Below are 19,919 nucleotides of genomic sequence, written 5' to 3' on the forward strand. Positions count from 1 at the left end.
AGAGGATTTCCCTTTTCATAATTAGGTCATAGCTAATTTGGATACTGTCTTACAGAGAAGCATACAGCAGACATAACTTGAAGATCTTTGCAAGATACCAGGCTTCACGCGGTCCAAAAATTTTACTAACATTGGTAGGATTTCGGGTACTGTGGGATTGTGTTAGAAGGAATTCCGCCTGCTGCTGGGGAGGGGGCGTGGTTTTCGCTAGGGCTCCTTGTTCAGTTTCCCGCCCTCAGGCCAGGTAGCCAGGCAGAGCTCTTTGTTTCCCATCCCCTCCTCCCCCAGGGCTCTTTGTCTTTGAATTTCCCGTGCTGGCTCTTGGAGGAGGGGGCTCTGTGACTCAAGATTATAAAACAAGTAGCCAATCGGGTAACGGAGTCAAAGATCAATCATCCCAGAAAAAGTTTGAAGCAACTCCTCTCATTGGACAAGAACATGAATGGGGAGGGAATAAATCAAGTCTAAAAACTCCAGCCACCCTGACTAGAGGGTGTGCTCTTTCCGAATCTCCTCACACCAGAGTGTGGGAGCTGTCCTTTTACTCTGCCTAATAAACTGCACTTTGCCTACTCTTTGGGTCCACAAGTTTTATTTCAGCTGTAAACTCACCGCCCCCCCGGGGTCCCTTTCTCCATTCTTCAGGGGTTAGAAAGGCAAAGAACCTTAAGTGCAGGGCTATGGTTCCTGCTTCCGTGGTGGTCTAGGGGTTAGGATTCCTGGTTTTCACCCAGGTGGCCCGGATTTGACTCCCGGTGTGAGGAACCAAGGAATCCGGCTGCAGTTTTACTCCTCTGTTAACAGTACTGAGCCCATCAACGTTCAGACTATACTAACCAACCCTTTACTCAAACTAGTAAAATACTCTTTCTAACCACAACCAAAGGAGGGACTGAGGCCCATAGTATAAGCACCAATAGAAATAGGATTTATTGTGTCTTGCACTATCCCATGCAATATTCTTAACCTCCCTGGAATGGGAGTTCAAAATCGTAGGGTAATTACTAGAATAATGATACCTTGCTCACTTTCCAGGATTGCCTGATCCTCTGGATAAAATTCTACCCACTAGTCATGACCCTAAACTAGTCAGAGTCATCTTCTTTGCAGTGACCTGTTCGGTTGCCTAAAATATCCCCACATTGTTAACCCTAACTTCTAACCATAAAAAAAAAAAATCAGACTCTGACCTGGAAGAACAAAGTGCTTCTATAAATATCATTACAGTACTGTCCATAGAGGTCAGGCATGTAACAGGGTAAGGAATAAATATTGGAGCTATTATTTTCTGTACAGTTAACTTTTACCCTCCAGAAACTCTTCAACGCTTTATAGGAGTTGTTCAGCTCCAGAGAATCTGCCCTTCCCAAAAGAGATAACTGGCACACCTGCCATGTTAAATGATTCCTACACTACCACATAGTCTGTGCCCTCTTAAGCACTATTTTGTTTATGGAACCCATCCTTTGCCTGTTTCTCATAAATAAACCAGTTGCATTTATTAGGTAATTATTACAGGCTTTTCTTTATATCCCATGGCAGACAGGTTTCCTTATAGCATGTGCCCAGGAATTATAAAATGAAGCCACATGGGCTACTCTGAAGAATTACACAGAAGAATCACTAATTTACTTTTGTATATGCACTATCCATTCAATAATTCCTATAATGCGGTCTATACAATTGCAAAAGGTAGTGAGAAATTTATACAATTGGAAAGGGTGGTAGGAAATTAAATCTTACCTGATGTTATGAATGGTATTTTCACAGCTCTGAAAGTTCATTGGACCAATCTAAACTCTTCAGTTCAAGAAGTAATTATCAAAGTCACAGTTTTAGATTTTCTCTCAGTTTATCAATGTGGTATCTGTGTCATTGCTAACAATTCAGATGCACTTGGAGAAACACTACTGGCCAAATAGAACAATTCACCTCTAAGAGATTCACCTGGCGCTTCCAAGTAGACCCCAATAGACTGTGATGTGTTTCCTTGTTCTGGATTCTAATCATTCTGCTCTCAGTTTTTGTCAACTTCGCAATTGCCAAGTGTGGACTCTCTGGAGTCATCAATGTTTCTGCATAGTCATCCAACTCCTCATTTGATGAAAGGAGAAACAAAGAAGAGACCCTAGTCTGACTCTAAACTGTTGTTTGTTGTTTCTGACACAACTTATTATCTAGAGATTCTAACGGTATTGTAGACCTGGAATTAGAGTCTTTTCTGCCTGCCCCTCTGGTCTGGCCAGAGCTTGGCCACAAAAAGAGGTTCAGGAGGAAGCATAGGAACAATCGCCCCCACAAGGTTTGTAAGAATGAGAACAATCACTTTGCAATTATAACTGCAGAATGCCATATGGTTTGCATAATACTTCATAGCTCACAATATTACCTAGTTTGCATTGACGCTTGCCTTAAAAAAAAAAATTAACCCATCCAAATGTTCATTCTCCTTCTGATATCATATCCTAAGAACTTCTTAGACCAATCCATAAACAATAAAAACTTATTATTTCCTGGTTAATTAATTTGCAAATAATTTTTCATGACTTCATTTTAATTGTTCTTCCTTGCTGTAGTATGCCAATAACATTCTGGTTATATCATAGCAGGTTTCTTTATTTAAGAGGCTTTCCACATATAGACTAGAATACAGACATAGAGAAACATCACATAAATACAATAATTTCCCTAATTAAGTTATATGTTAACACAAATATGAATGCATAAGAACAAAACAAATAAGCAGACCCTGAGAAGATAAAGCAGCAAATTGATCATCTCATCCTGAAGCATCAAAATGATATATTGCTTATTAGCTCTACAGCACTCTTCCTCTAAAGAACTCAAGAAGTTTGGACATACCTTGAAAAAGGCATTTAAAGCCATTCTAACACTTAATAGTAATACTGAGTCATTATCAGTATGAAAATTTAAAAGAACATCCCCGAACGAAATAATGAACCTTGCTATAGACTAACACCAGAGAAACAACGTTGGATTGTGGGCAGCTTGAGCTTTGATCATCTGTAACAATGCCACACAAGGCAAATTGCTTAAAGTTTCAGACCTCAATTTTCTCCTATAAAATGGAATCATAATATCTGCCATACTTCATTGAAAACATTACTGAAACAGTAAAATTAAATAATAAATATAAAAATAATTGTAAAATTGGAAAATACAACACAAAGTCAAGCAATTGTGTCTGTATATATACATTTTAGGTTTTATATAGATTTTTATTCATGGATTTATATTCTTCCCATGCTTACCCACTCTGCTATCCCCATGCCCACCCATCCCAATTTTTCATACCCCAAAATCAAAGTATTATGTCTTCTAGGAAGTTGAATTTGTACATTATGAATTGAAAATCTCATTCAATGTATTTACTTGAATTTGAACCAATCATAGGAAGTAGGGTGGAGGAATTGGGGTACAGCATAGCAAATCAACTTCAATGAATGCCAACACAGAGAAATCAACTTTTTCAAATGCTTTAGGTAGCTGTATTAATCCAAAACAATTCATTTAAAATGTAATTTTGCATGTGATTAATCTATCATCTGGTCTGATTGCCTCTGGTACATTTTTATAATTATAAATTGAATGGAGAATAAAGATAATTCAAATAATCTTATTGGCCAAAGCACAAGGCATTAATTCAGTTTATAATAGCAATAATGACCTCAGCCCAGGACATTTCCAGGCAATTAATGACTGGCTGGAGTTAATGGCCCAAGTTTTAGCCAAGGACCATCAACTCCTCCTAGCTGGTCATCAATCCTCAGAAAATGCCCAATGTTCAGATCCATTCAGAGTCTGACTCCATCCCAACTTTATATTTTCAAATAAGTTTGTTGCTTTACTCTTTTTCCTCAAAGCCTATGTTACTTGTAAACTGGGCAAAAATGATTGACATCGTTTTTGAATAATAAAGTAATTCATGGAACGTAAAAACAACTAAATGACACATAGACACTATAAGTTAAATTGTATTGTAACATTGAAAACATAGTACAGAACCAAAGCACAGGGTATTGATTTTCTAACTCTACAATTTTCTCGAAATCAGTCCTGCTAAGGAAAACCTGGGTGTGTGCCCCGATTTTTATGTCCTTAGTCTATTTCTCCCAGAGGAAAACAAAAATCAGATTTAACCTGTAATGTACACATTTCTGCTTTCTACCTAACAAGCTATCCTGTTTGACCTTAAATTCTTTTCCAGAAGGAGCAGGAGACATGGCAGAGAGAAGCAGGACTTAATATGCAAGCCCAAGAGATACCACATGACAATATCATCAGTCATTTCAAGCTTCTCTAGAGTATTTTACCTATTTTTTCCCCCAGTCTCACAGGAGGCATATGAAACAGATGAGCTGGATTACCAGCATGGCACACACTAGCTCTTTGTGAGCTGTTCAAGCAGAGAGAGGGATTTGGACAACCAACCCCCATCTCTATGGGAGGCCACCAGGATGCTGCTCTCACCTCTCACCAGGAACCAGAGACTACAGAAAAAGCAATGCAATGACTCATTGCGTTTGCCTCCCATCAGCTCCCCCTCCCTTTTTTCTTTCTGATTCCTTTGTTGTTTTAATCCATCATGAGAAAGCCAGAAGTCATGAAATGACAGTATGTAAAGTGGCCTTTACAATCAGGGTCACTGGCTTGGAAGACATGGACTTAGAACACCTGTGGCTGTTAATAAACGAGAAAATGCCTTCATTCAGAGAGCACACTTAGATCACACTTAGGTCCAAAGCCTATTCTATTAATTATCTATTTTTAAAAGGCAACCCTTTTAGAAATATGTATACAACATTCAAGTGGGCAATTCATTATCATTATTACTTACTTTAACAACTAATGTCCAAAACAGGCCTCTTGCAGTCTGTGCAGTCATTGCCTGTAAAAGGAAACAGAATGTCCCTCAGTAGCTGAACTAATGTCTCCCAGAGGGGATTTCTCAACAGAAAATCAGAGATGTGCTGCTAAAGAATAAAGTCTGGTCGTGAAAAATGATTGATGATGAGCATAGTCAAAATAATGTTAATAAATGAGAAATAACAATTCACTCTTATAAAGTAAAGAGAAACATTGTATTCCCATCTTTTCTTACTTACTGGAAAGATGCGTATCTGTCATTAAAACCATTATTCCTGCTGTCAAAATGCAGACATGAAATAATTCAAAAACTGTCACAAAGAACATTTACATATTGACGGTTTGATATATGATAAGTCAGAAAGAAATAAATGAAAGTCCAGAAAACAGGATTCTCCCTATATCGTAGTCTACCTTCACCCAGAGGCCACGTGCAGGTATGAGACAATAGAGATAGTGAGGATTGTTAAGCAGGAGTAGGGAAATATTAAAAGATGACCTGTCAAATTTTGCTAGGGCAGATTTGATATGCTGGAATAGTACACATTTTGATTTGCTCAATATCATGCAAATCAATACTACATTTGGAGGAAAATTAATAAGATCTATAGAATACAAATAACATTTGAATTTAAAAAAAAAGTAATATTTTGTTTTACTGATTTACAGAAAGCAGCTAATGATCAGCGTCAATTGTCCCAATTTCATTTCTTGAAGCAGACAACTTGAAATGACATACTTTCTATAGATAAAGATGTAACTAGATAATTGGTTTAGGACCAGATTTTCTATGCTGGAGTTCAGAAGGTTCAGGAATCTTCAACCCTGTTTTTCAGAGCTAGGAAATGAACTCATACCTGTCTTAACACAAATCCTATGTGCTTTCTGTCTCACGGTGACTCACACGCTAAAATCTCTTCCTATGATTCCATACAATATGCTATTTCACCTAGAGGGATTTTATAAAACATTCAGATGCAAACGGGAAGAATTCACCATTACTCCACTATCATGGATTGTGTGTTTATGTACGCTCTCCCCCACTGAATTCTTATGTTGAAACCCTAACCTCCAAAAGAATGGTATTAGGAGGTGAGCCCTTTGAGAGGTAATTAGGTCATGAGGGTGGAACCCCTATGATGGGATTAGTGTTCTTATAAAAAGAGGAATAGGGTTAGGTCAATCAATTTCTACTATATGAAGCTACAGTGAAAAACTGACAGTCTATATCCTGGAAGAAGGCCCTCACCAGAACTGAGCATGCTGGTACCCTGATCTTGGACTTCCAGCCGCCAGGCCTTTGAGAAATTTATTTCTGCTGTTTGTAAGTGACCCAGTTTATGGTAAGTTGTTACAGCATCCCAAACTAAGATACTAATTATCTATTTAACTTGTTTATAAAATAAGACACGGTACATGCCCTCAAAATGCTCTGATTTGCGTCTAACTAGAGGTTAGAATTTGGAAAATCTTACTATCTAAGGAAGGCTGCAGCTTCACTCAGTGTGAAAAAGAGGTGACATCAATACCCACAATGTAAAGCATGTCTTAAAACAGCCCCCAAAGAACACTTAAATGTCAATAATGAAGATCAAGAGCTGCAAGTAGCATGAAGTTGTATAACTGTTATTCAAACTAGGCATGTAAGAAAAAACGTGGTTAAACATTATTCCCAACTGAGTCTAGGGGAAGAAGAACACACTAAAGGTACATATATACCTTTCTGGTTACCAAAGTGATGGTCTCTCTCCTCTTACCTCCTTGGATTAAAGGGTGTCTAAGATGAATTTAGCTTGTGAACTCCTGTATTTAATTTCCATTTAGATTACACAGTGAACATTAATTACAGGTATACCTCCATTTTTTGTACTTTGCTTTGTTGTGCCTCACAGACATGGTGGCAACCCTGCATTGAGCAAGTCTATCAGGCCCATGTTTCCAGTGTCATGTGCACACTTCATATCTCTGTGTCAAATTTTGGTAATTCTTATAATACTTTAAACTTTTAAAATTAATATTATACCTATTAAGGTGACCTGTGGTCAGTGATCTTTGATGTTACTATTATAATTGTTTTGGGATACTGTGAACCCCATCCATATAAGATGGCAAAAACAATAGGTAAATATTGTGTGTTTCTGACAGTTCCACTAACTGGTTGTTACCATCTCTCTTCTTCTCCTTGTACCTTCCTATTCCCTGAGACACAATATTGAAATGAGACAAATTAAAAACCTACAACAGCCTGTAAGTATTCAAGTAAAAGGAAGAGTCACTTATCTCTAACTTTAAATCAACTTAGAAACAATTAAACTTAATGAGGAAGGCATGTTGAAAGCCAAGATAGGCCAAAAGCTAGATTTTTTCACTAAACAGGTCACCAAGTTGTGAATGTAAGGAAAGTTCTTGAAGGGAATTAAACGTGCTACTCCAGTGAACATACAAATGATAAGAAAGCAAGACAGTTTTGAACTCTGGATTGCAGTTCTCAGCGAAAATGCAGAGGTCGCTGCAGGTGATCCCCAGGCAAGCAGGGTCTGGAGTGGCCACCAGCAGTACTACAGCAGGGGGGCCTGACTGTTAGAAGGAAAGCTAAGAAACAGAAAGAAATAACTTCATCAGCAACAAAAAGGACGTCCACTCAGAGACCCCATCTGAAAGTCTTCAACCACAAAGACCACAGGTAGATAAATCCAAAAAGATGGGAAGAAACCAGCACGAAAAGGATGAAAATACCCAAAACCAGAATGCCTCTCCTCCTCCAAGGGATCGCAACTCCTCACCAGCAAAGGAGCAAGGCTGGATGGAGAATGAGTTTGATGAATTGAAAGAAAGAGGCTTCAGAAGTTGGATAATAACAAACTTCTCTGAGCTAAAAGATCATGTTCTAACCCAATGCAAAGAAACTAAGAACCTTGAAAAAAAGGTTTCACAAAATGCTAATGAGAATAAACAGCTTATAGAGGAATATAAATGAATTGACGGAGCTGAAAAACACACAACGAGAACTTCGCGAAGCATACACAAGATTCAATAGCCGAATTGACCAAGCAGAAGAAATGATATCCGAGATTGAAGATCAGCTCAATGAAATAAAATGAGAAGGTGAGATTAGAGAAAAAAGAGTAAAAAGAAATGAACAAAGCCTCCAAGAAATATGGGATTATGTGAAAAGACCTAATCTACATTTGATAGGTGTACCTGAATGTGATGGAGAGAATGAAGCCAAGCTGGAAAACACTCTTCAGGATATTATCCGGGAGAACTTCCCCAACCTAGCAAGGCAAGCCAACATTCAAGTCCAGGAAATATAGAGAACACCACAAAGATATTCCTCAAGAAGAGCAACCCCAAGGCACATAATCGTCAGATTCACCAGGGTTGAAATGAAGGAAAAAATGCTAAGGGCAGCCAGAGAGAAAGATCAGGTTACCCACAAAGGGAAGCCCATCAGACTCACAGCAGATCTCTCAGCAGAAATCCTACAAGCCAGAAGAGAGTGGGGGCCAATATTCAACATCCTTAAAGAAAAGAACTTTCAACCCAGAATTTCATATCCGGACAAACTAAGTATCATAAGCAAAGGAGGAATAAAATCCTTTATGAACAAGCAATAGCTGAGAGATTTCATCACCACCAGGCCTGCTTTACAAGAGCTCCAGAAAGAAACACTAAATATAGAAAGGAACAACAAATACCAGCCACTCCAAAAACGTACCAAATGATAAAGAGCATTGATGCAATGAAGAAACTGTGTCAACTAATGGGCAAAACAACCAGCTAGCATCAAAATGGCAGGATCAAATTCACACATAACAATAGTAACCTTAAATGTAAATGGGCTAAATGCCCCAATCAAAAGACACAGACTGGCAAATTGGATAAAAAGTCAAAACACATCGGTGTGCTGTATCCAGGAAACCCATCTCATATGCAAGGATACACATAGGCTCAAAATAAAGAGATGGAGAAAGATTTACCAAGCAAACGGAGAGCAAAAAAAAGCAGGAATTGCAATCCTAGTCTCTGTTAAAATAGACTTTAAACCAACAAAGATCAAAAGAGACAAAGAAGGGCATTACATAATGGTAAGAAGACCAACGCAACAAGAAGAGCTAATGATCCTAAATATACACACGCCCAATACAGGAGCACCCAGATACATAAAGCAATTTCTTAATGACCTACAAAGAGACTTAGACTCCAACACAATAATAGTGGGAGACTTTAACACTCCACTGTCAATATTAGACAAATCAACGAGACAGAAAATTAACAAGGATATCCAGGACTTGAACTCAGACCTTGACCAAGCAAACCTAATAGACATTTACAGAACTCTCCACTGCAAATCCACAGAATATACATTCTTCTCAACACCACATCACATCTACTCTAAAGCTGACCACATAATTGGAAATAAATCACTCCTCAGGAAATGCAAAAGAACGGAAATCATAACAAACCGTCTCTCAGACCACAGTGCAATCAAATTAGAACTCGTAATCCAGAAAATAACTCAGAACTGCACAACTTCATGGGAAATAAACAACTGGCTCTTGAATGTTGACTGGATGAACAATGAAATGAAGGCAGAAATAAAGATGTTCTTTGAAACCAACAAGAACAAAGACACAACGTACCAGAATCTCTGGGACACGTTTAAAGCAGTGTCTAGAAGAAAATTTATAACAACAAATGCCCACATGAGAAGCAAGGAAAGATCTAAAATCAACACCCTATTGTCAAAATTGAAAGAGCTAGAGGAGCAAGATCAAAAAAACTCAAAATCTAGCAGAAGACAAGAAATAACTAAGATTAGAGCAGAACTGAAGGAGATAGAGACACACAAAAAAAACCTTCAAAAAGTCAATAAATCCAGAAGCTGGTTTTTTGAAAAGATCAACAAAATAGGCCACTAGCTAGATTAATAAAAAAGAAAGAGAGAATAATCAAAAAGATGCAACAAAAAACGATAAACGGGATATCACCACAGATTCCACAGAAATAAAAATCATCATCAGATATTACTACAAACAACTCTAGGCACATAAACCAGTAAACATGGAAGAAACGGATAAATTCCTGGACACTTAACACCCTCCCAAGCTTAAACCAGGAAGAATTCAAAATCCTGAATAGATCAATAACAAGGGCTGAAGTTTAGGCAGCAATTAATAGCCTGGCAACCAAAAAAAGCCCAGGTCTAGATGCTTCACAGCCGAATTCTACCAGACATACAAAAGAGGAGCTGGTAGCACTCCTTCTGAAACTATTCCAAACAATACAAAAAGAAGGAATCCTCCCCAAATCTTTTTATGAGACCAGCATCATCCTGATACCAAAACCCAACAGAGACTCAACAAGAAAAGAAAACTTCAGGCCAATATCTATGATGAACATCGATGCAATAATCTTCAATAAAATACTGGCAAACCGATTGCAACAGCACATCAAAAAGCTTATCCATCACGATCACGTAGGCTTCATCCTGGGGATGCAAGGCTGGTTCAACATACGTAAGTCTATAAATGTAATTCACCACATGAACAGAACCAAAGACAAAAACCACATGACTATCTCAATAGATGCAGAGAAGGCCTTTGACAAAATTCAACAGCCCTTTATGCTAAAAACTCTCAATAAACTAGGTATTGAAGGAATTTATCTCAAAATAATGAAAGCTATTTACAACAAACCAACAGCCAATATCATACAGAATGGGCAAAAACTGGAAGCATTCCCTTTGAGATCTGGCACTAGACAAGGATGCCGTCTCTCACCACTCCTATTCAATATAGTATTGGAAGTTCTAGACAGAGCAATCAGGCAAGAAAAAGAAAAAAATAATATTCAATTAGGAAAGGAGAAAGTGAAACTGTCTCTATTTGCAGACGACATGATTGTGTATTTAGAAGACCCTATGATCTCAGCCCAAAATCTCCTTAAACTGATAAGCAACTTCAGCAAAGTCTCAGGATACAAAATCAATGTGCAGAAGTCACAAGCATTCCTATACACCAATAACAGACTTAAAGATAGCCAAATCAAGAATGAACTACCATTCACAGTCACTACAAAGAGAATAAAATACCTAGGGATACAACTAACAAAAGATGTAAAGGACCTCTTCAAGGAGAACTACAAATCACTGCTCAACGAAATAAGAGAGGACACAAACAGATGGAGAAACATTCCATGTTCATGGTTAGGAAGAATCAATATCGTGAAAATGGCCATACAGATTCAATGCTATCCCCATCAAGCTACCAATGACCTTCTTCACAGAACTGGAAAAAAACACTTTAAACTTCATATGGAACCAAAAGAGAGTCTGCATAGCCAAGTCAATTCTAAGCAAAATGAACAAAGCTGGATGCGTCACGCTACCTGACTTCACACTATACTACAAGGCTACAGTAATCAAAACAGCATGGCATTGGTATCAAAACAGAGATATAGACCAATGGAACAGAACAGAGGCCTCGGAGGCAATGCCACACATCTACAACCATCTGATCTTTGACAAAAGATCAGAAAACAAGCAATGGGGAAAGGATTCCCTGTTTAATAAATGGTATTGGGAAAACTGGCTAGCCATGTGCAGAAAGCAGAAACTGGACCCCTTCCTGACACCTTACACTAAAATTAACTCCAGATGGATTAAAGACTTAAACAGAAGACCTAACACCATAAAAACCTTAGAAGAAAACTTAAGCAAAACTATTCAGGACATAGGCGTAGGCAAGGATTTCATGACTAAAACACCAAAAGCATTGGCAACAAAAGCCAAAATAGACAAATAGGATCTAATTAAACTCCAGAGCTTCTGCACAGCAAAAGAAACAATCATCAGAGTGAACTGGCAACCAACAGAATGGGAAAAAATTTTTGCAGTCTACCCATCTGACCAAGAACTTAAATCTAAAATCTACAAAGAAATAAAACAGATTTACAAGAAAAAAACAAACAAACCCATTCAAAAGTGGGCAAAGGACATGAAGAGACACTTTTCAAAAGAAGACATATATGAGGCCAACAAACATATGAAAAAATGCTCATCATCACTGGTAATTAGAGAAATGCAAATCAAAACTACATTGAGATACCATCTCACACCAGTTAGAATGGCGATCATTAAAAAATCTGGAGACAACAGATGCTGGAGAGGATGTGGAGAAATAGGAACACTTTTACACTGTTAGTGGGAGTGTAAATTAGTTCAATCATTGTGGAAGACAGTGTGGCGATTCTTCAAGGACCTAGAAATAGAATTTCCATTTGACCCAGCAATTCCATTACTGGGTATATATTCCAAAGGATTATAAATCATTCTAGTATAAGGACACATGCACACGAATGTTCATTGCAGCACTGTTTACAATAATAAATACTTGGAACCAACCCAAATGCCCATCAGTGATAGAGTGGACAGGGAAAATGTGGCACATATATACCATGGAATACTATGCAGCCATAAAAAATGATGAGTTTGTGTCCTTTGTAGGGACATGGATGAACCTGGAAACCATCATTCTCAGCAAACTTACACAGGAACAGAGAATCAAGCACCACATGTTCTCACTCATAGGCAGGTGTTGAACAAAGAGAACACATGGACACAGGGAATGGAGCATCACACACTGAGGTCTGTTGGGGGGGACTACTAGGGGAGGAACAGTGTGGGGGTAGGGAGTTGGGAATGGATAACATGGGGAGAAATGCCAGATGTAGGTGACGGGGGAATGGAGGCAGCAAACCACATTGCCATGTGTGTACCTATGCAACAATCCCACATGTCCTTTACATGTACCCCAGAACCTAAAATGCAATAATATATATATAAAGAATATATATAAAGAAAAATATATAAAGAAATATACATATATATATATAAAGAAAGCAAGACAGTTTTATTGCTGACATGAGGAAATTTAGTGGTCTGGATAGAAGATCAAACTAGCTCCAACATCTCCTTAAGCCAAAGCCTAATCCAGAGCAAGGCCCTAACTCTCTTCTATTCCGTGAAGGCTGAGAGCAGTGAGGAAGACGCAGAGGAGAAAAGCTTGAAGCTGGCAGTGGTTGATTCGTGAGGCTTAGGGACAGAGGCTATCTTCATCACATAAAAATGCGAGATGGATCTGTCACTTCAGCTCTGGTTGCCTTGACCCCACCTATCTCCTTGGTGGAGCCTCCTTCCTATCCTACCACCTCTCTGCTCTGTTCTTGTTGCTTAACTTCTTCCCCAGTAAATCTGGCAGGAGTGATACTGCCTAAGTCCAAACCAGGTGTGGCCTGGGGACCCAGTAAATGTCCTGGGGCTACCCTTCAAATGACAACATCTTGTTCTTTGGCTGATAGAATGAGTGAACAGTTGGTCAAAGAACTGCAGTAAGAGGAAGAAGCTGTCACTTTTCCTGAAGTAGCTGTTGTTCAAAGACCATTTATTACTGGAGAAAACATTGACACTTCCAATGACCTAATGTTGGCTCAGATACTATAGATGGAATATGTGCAAAGAATATGCTGATGCACAACGTAGGCATAAAGAAAAGAAAATTCAACAGATAGAAAAGTTTCTATTTCCTTTGAAAATTATTGACAAATACATCCTGATGAAGACAATGATAGCTCTGAAGATGAGGCTGACTGGCAGGATACTCATGATGATCTCTACTGACTAGCAAAATCAGTTCCCACTCCCAAAAAGGGTTTTATTGGAAAAGGAAAAGGCATTACCACCAAACATCATGAAGTAGTATATGGGAGAAAGAATCCAGTAAGAATGGAAAATTCTGCACCTGCATTTCAGGTAGAAGACAGAATGGATTTAAAACTATGAAACAAAGATTTGATGCTTCAAAACAACATGCCTACTCAGAAGAACATCAAAGTGCCTGCCTCTGTAAGTAAGAGGAACATTCTACTACAGAAAACACAGCTGATCCTGAGACATGTTTTCTTATATACAAAAATGGTCAAGTCTGGAATGTTCGAGACAATCACCGACTATTAGTACAGGAGAGAAATCTATTGTCTTTCATGTATACAAAAAGAGCATGGAGCATAAAAAGAAATATAGTTAAGTTATACTTACAGAATGTGCCATCATGGTATTTACAGCACTTAATGAGTTGAGGAAACATGACAAATACGTTAAAGATGATCTTAGGTTTAAAGATCACTTCGGTAAACTAAGTCCACATAAGATTATCCACATGTAGGCAGAAAGTGACATGCAGAATCTCACAAGAATGCAGAGAACTGGAATTCCTTGTCCAACAGTTGTACATTTGAATACAAAAATAATTATTTTAGTTATGTCTTTTATTGGTCATGATTATGTTCCAGCCCCTAAATTAACAGAAGTAAAGCTCAGTAGTGAAGGAATGAAAGAAAACTACTAACAAACCCTTCATTTAATGCCACAGTTATGTAATGAATGGAAGTTTTTTAATACCAACCTCAGCAAGTAAAACATACTGTGGCATGCCAGTAAGGTCTGGTTGTTTGACATCAGTCAGTCAGAAGAACCAACGTGTCTTAAGGGACTGGAATTGTTTTTCCATGACTATAGAATGTCTCACAGTTTTTCCAGAAAGGAGTAGTAAGGAAAGCCATTGATGAATAAGACCTCTTCAATACTGTTTTAAACATCTCAGCAGATAATGAAGTGGATTTTTTAGTTAAGATAGAAGCTTTGGAGAAAATGAATGAAGATCACATTTAGAAGAATGGAAAGAAAGCTGCTTCATGCCCACCAGTATTGTATGGTGAATAACACCAATGCCCACTGCTTTCAATGTAAACACAGAGGCAATTACCAGCTGCCGATAGCAAATAAAGTTATGGTTGACTTGCAGTACCAAACCATGAGAAGTACGCAATGGTGTTTCTTTGCTTTCCCCCCTCCTTATAACCTATGTGCCAAATGTGTGGAATTTTTAGCTCAACATTGAGAAAATAAAATGTTACTACCTCTAAAAAAAAAAGCAAAGCAAAGCAAAGCAGCAAGGGCTGATGTAGAAGCTATAGCAAATTATCCAGAAGATCTAACTAAGATAATCCATGAAGGTGGCTACACTAAAAAATAGATTTTTCATGTGGACAAAACAGTTATCTATTGGAAGAAAATGCCATCTAGGACTTTATAGTTAGAGAAGTCAACTATTTGCCTGCCTTCAAAGCTTTAAAGGACAGACTAACTCTTGTTACAAGCTAATGAGCTGAAGTTAAAGCCAGTGCTCATTTACCATTTCTGAAGTTCCAGGTCCTTTAAAAACTGTACTATATCTACTCTGACTGTGCTCTAAAAATGGAAATCAAAGCCTAGATGACAGCACAGCCTTTTACAGCATGATTAACTGAATATTCTAAGCCCGTTGTTGAGACCTACTACTCAAAAAAGGCTTCTAGCCAACCAAGAGCTCTGATGGAGATGCACAAGGAGATTAATGTTGTTTTCATATCTGCTAACAGAACATCCACTCTGCTTCCCATGGATCAAGGAGTCATTTCAACTTTCAAATGTATTATTTAAGAAATACATTTTGTAAGGCAGTAGCTGCCATGGAAAATTATTCCTGTGACAGATCTGGGCAAAATAAATTGGAAAACCTCTGGAAAGGATTCACCATTCTAGGTGCCATTAAGAACATTCATGGTTCATGAAAGGAGGTCGAAATATCAACTTTAACAAGAGTTTCGAAGAAGCTAATTCGAAGGGGCTCAAGACTTCAGTAGAGGAAGTAACTTCAGATGTTGAAATAGCAAGAGAACTAGAATTAGAAGCAGAGCCTGAAGATGTGACTGAATTGTTACAACACCATGATAAAATTTAAAAGGATAAGGAGTTGCCTCTAATGAATAAGCAAAGATAGTGGTTTCTTGAGATGAAATCTACTCCTGGTGAAGATGCTGTGAACATTGTTGAAATGAAAACTGATCTAAAATATTCAGCTGAAAAAGCAGTGGCAGGATTTGAAAGGACTCATTCCAATTTTGACAAAAGTTCTACTGTGGGTAAAATGCTCTCAAACAGCACCACATGCTATCAAGAAATTTTTCATAAAATGAAGATCAATCGATGTGGCAAACTTCATTGCCTTATTTTGAGAAATTGCCACAGCCATCCTAACCTTCAGCAATCATGACCATGATCAGTAAGCATCCATCAGCATAGAGGCAAGACCTTCCACTAGCAAACAAATTAGGACTCACTGAAGGCTTAGATTATCATTAGCATTTTAAAGTAGTTTTTTAACTCAAGTATGTACTTTGTTTTTATAGACATAATGCTCTTGCATGCTTAAGACTACAGTATAAACATAAGTTTTATGTGTGCTAGGAAACAAAAAATTTATATGACTTGTTTTATTATGGTGATCAGAAACTGAATCCATAGTATCTCCAAGGTATGCTTATCACTATCTTCCCTCAGTTTGTTGGAAATATGCTCTAGTATTTATATTTATAGATGCTTATGAGCACATACAATGAGGTTGTTTTAGATTTAGAGAGCAGTATTAGGAAATCTATGAATTGCAAAGGCACTTGTCAAAAAAGTTGCTTTTTAGTTCATTTTTAAAATAAGAGTTTATGATGTGATTGCCTCAGTCCATCCCCAGTTTATTGAACTGATGGACACAAGATGCTCTCTCTAAAGCGAGTCCATTTTTAAGATGTGGTCAACTCTCTTTAGAGACATAACAGCAAGAAAGCAACCCTGAAACATAGTCAGAGAGTTTTGAGTTTAAAACTTGACTCTATTCTGAAAATCTAAAATGCAGTTGTTTCAACTGACTGCTTTAAAAAAAATATAACTGTATACATAGTGACCGTGTTGCTAAAATATCACACAAAAATTTGCCCAGCTATTAATATAGTTGAAATGTGGCTGCAGACCTATGTTTTGGGACCAGACCCAGGTGTTCAGGGAGGACAGGAGAAGGATGACAGAATGGAGCTTTTCTTCCTCATTACTAATGACAGAAATTATTCAAAAGAGTTTTGAAATTGTTCTTTCAATTCACTTTTGATACTGTTCTCTTGGTGCACAGCATCCCTCTCTACTGACAACCACAAGCCCAGGGCCTTGGTGTCCTTCATTTCCCCTTCTGTATTCCAACAGACTCACTCCCAGAAACCATTTACTTCGTTTTCCTAAAACCACATTTCAGAATCTATTTGTGGATGGCTCTTGGGTTGAAGTTAGAAAAAAGACAATTAAACACTGTATCTCATATTCCTCTGGTAAGAAATTGTAATAGCCCTTTCCCTAAGTCACACGATAATGAGGAATAAAATTTAAAGTATAAACCCAAATGCATGATGTCAACTAAATTGCAAGCCAAATTCTAAGTATTATTTTGTTGCTTCAATTTACACAAATGTGTGAAGAACTTACGGCCCATTAACACTTTGATAATTCTATACATTTTAGCAAGTAGATAATAACTAACACTAATGAATCTCTACTTGGTAAAATTTTATGTCCTATTAAGAGCACAGGTGAAAAAGAGTCAGGAATTTGGAAGAAAGATACTTTGTGCAAAGGATAAATCATCCAGAGAGTAAGCTCCTCAGAGTATGCTAATGTCAGGGTCCCAGAAGCTCATCCTAATTTCTCACTCTTATTTCTATCTTTCTTTTCTCCAAAATTACTTCTTATTTGCAATATGTATATATGTGTATACATATTTCTTTTACATACATACCTTTTATAAATTAGAAGTAACTTACGTACATATAAATTAGTAAAAAAGTGATTTTGAAGGCATACATATGCATTTGTAATACACAGATAAATAGGTAGGTAGGTAGGTAGGTAGGTAGGTAGATAGATAGATACATACATAGTTTTATGGCAAGAACAAAGGAGACCATGTATTTCTAGGGGATTTTCTGTCAGTGGTTTCTGGGGAGGAGATGACAAGGGATAGCTGTTCATTAGTAAGTGTCATCTGTCAATGGTAAGGAATGAACGGTCTTACCCAAGTGATCACTCTGCTTATAGTCTTTAGTATCATCATACAAAAACATTAGTTCTGAAAAATAATTCAAGTCATTCTAGAAAATGCTTCAGTCATTGAATCAAGTCAATTATTCAAATCTGTAGTTTCTTCTATTTGAGAAAAGGCCTGCCATTTTCTTCCTTAAATAAGAGGCACATAATCTAACTCTGCATCTTAAAAAGCATGGGTGATATTCAACTACAAATCTTACTTTAGAACACAGTTCAGACTGATAAAATGGGAAAGGCTGCATAAAATGACACATGAGGATGCCTTCTTCAGAAGGCCAAAGAGCCAAAGACTCAACTGGAGTGAGAATGGACTGGATAACTTCATGCTCAAGCTGTGTCTTTGCAGCTCCTAAAAGTAAGATAATGGTAAGGTTAATTTAATATTGTGCTTTAGATTAAGATTATTTCTCCTGACCACATTTCCACCCAAAATGTCTTGTAACCTCAGTAGGGTACTTAGGTCAAAGACTTAGGCCTAATATTACAGGTCTTTACCCCACAGTCCCCTTTGTTCCCACCTAGCCACTTACTACAACGTCTGAAATTTCCTCAAGGCAGGTGAGTCATGATGGAAAATCCAATAACACTTGGACACAAGGCATTAGAAACACTAAATGCTAGTTGATGGGGGAAGCTTATGATGAGCTAAGAGTAGATCTCCTGGGCAACTGGAGGGCAGTGTGCTATGTCAGATACCTGTCACTGTATAACAAACTATCCAAATTTAATGCCTTAAAACAATAATCATGAATTTGCTCATGGTTCTGCAAGTTGGACACACTTGGTTGGAATGGATTGTTTCCATGTGGCATCAGTTTGGGCACTCAAGAGTTTACATTTTCCTGGTAGAGTGGAAGCAGAAAAAAAAAGAGGCTATATTCAGTGGAAGCTCAGCTGAGACTGCAAGAACAATCTGATGCCTCAGCTGGGATGGCTGGAATATGTAGGGACCTGCTGGACAGCTCTCTCACTGTCTCTGTGTAGTATTTCCATAAGGGTAGCTGGATCTCTTTATAAGAGCTCCAAGAGAGTGAATGCAGAAGTTCCAGGTCTCTTAAGGCTTAGGCCTGGTGCTGGTCTAGCTTACTTCTGTGGCATTCCCAGGGGTCAAAAAAAATATCACAAGACCATCCCTAATTCAAGCAGAAGTAAATAGATTCCACCTGTTGGTGGGAAGAGTAGCCAAAAAAATAAAATAAGGTAGCCATCTTTAACCCACAATAATGTGACTGCATATAAAGTTTGGCAGTCACTACAAAGGAGGTAAAAAGTAATTCCCAAGGGGGATTTGAGAACACTCTTCAGATAATTGTCGCCATTGTTATTTTCAGTTTTGTGGAGTTCCAGCCAAGTTCATTCATTACCATGTGCCTCTGGGCCTACACTTAGCCATTCATAACCTCATAAGCACCTATTTTCAGAGCAACAAAGTGTAGAACAGCAGTGATAAACTGCAGCCTACAATGGTTGTTTTTGTAAATAAAGTTTGATTGAAACATTTCCTATCTCTACCCTGGCCATATCGTTTATGGCCACTTTTGTGCTGTAACAGCAAAGTTGAGTAATTGTGACAAAGACCGTATGGTCCATAAAGCCACAGATGTTTACTTTCTGGCCTTATTCATTTCCTAAGTCTACTGCAACAAAGCACCACAGATTGGGTGGCTTAAACCACAGAAATGTATTGTCTCACAGTTCTGGAGCCTAGAACTCTGAGATCAAGGTGCAGCCAGGTTAATTCCTTCTGAGGGCCGTAAGAGAAGGATGTGTTCCAGGCCTCTCTCCTTGGCTTGTAGATGGCCATCTTCTCCCTGTATCTTCACGTTGTCTTCCATCTCTGCCCGAGTCCATATTTTTCTGTTCTTAGGAGAACACCAGTCATATCGAATGAGGGCCCATCCTAATGACCTCATTTTTAACTTACTTCTATAAAGACACTATCTCTAAATAGGGTCACATCCTGAAGTCCTAGGGGTTAGGAATTCAACATATGAATTAGCAGGGGTTG

The 19,919-nt window shown here is 38.0% G+C and overlaps 1 pseudogene; it reads left to right on the forward strand.

Moving 5' to 3' along the window:
• Positions 1–13,756: 13,756 nt before the first annotated feature.
• On the forward strand, positions 13,757–14,668 carry LOC105730660 (serine/threonine-protein kinase RIO3-like; annotated as a pseudogene).
• Positions 14,669–19,919: the final 5,251 nt, after the last annotated feature.

Source organism: Aotus nancymaae, unplaced genomic scaffold (assembly GCF_030222135.1).
Source record: "Aotus nancymaae isolate 86718 unplaced genomic scaffold, 86718_ANA_hifiasm-v0.15.2.pri h1tg000088l, whole genome shotgun sequence".
Classification (NCBI taxonomy): Eukaryota; Metazoa; Chordata; class Mammalia; order Primates; family Aotidae; genus Aotus; species Aotus nancymaae.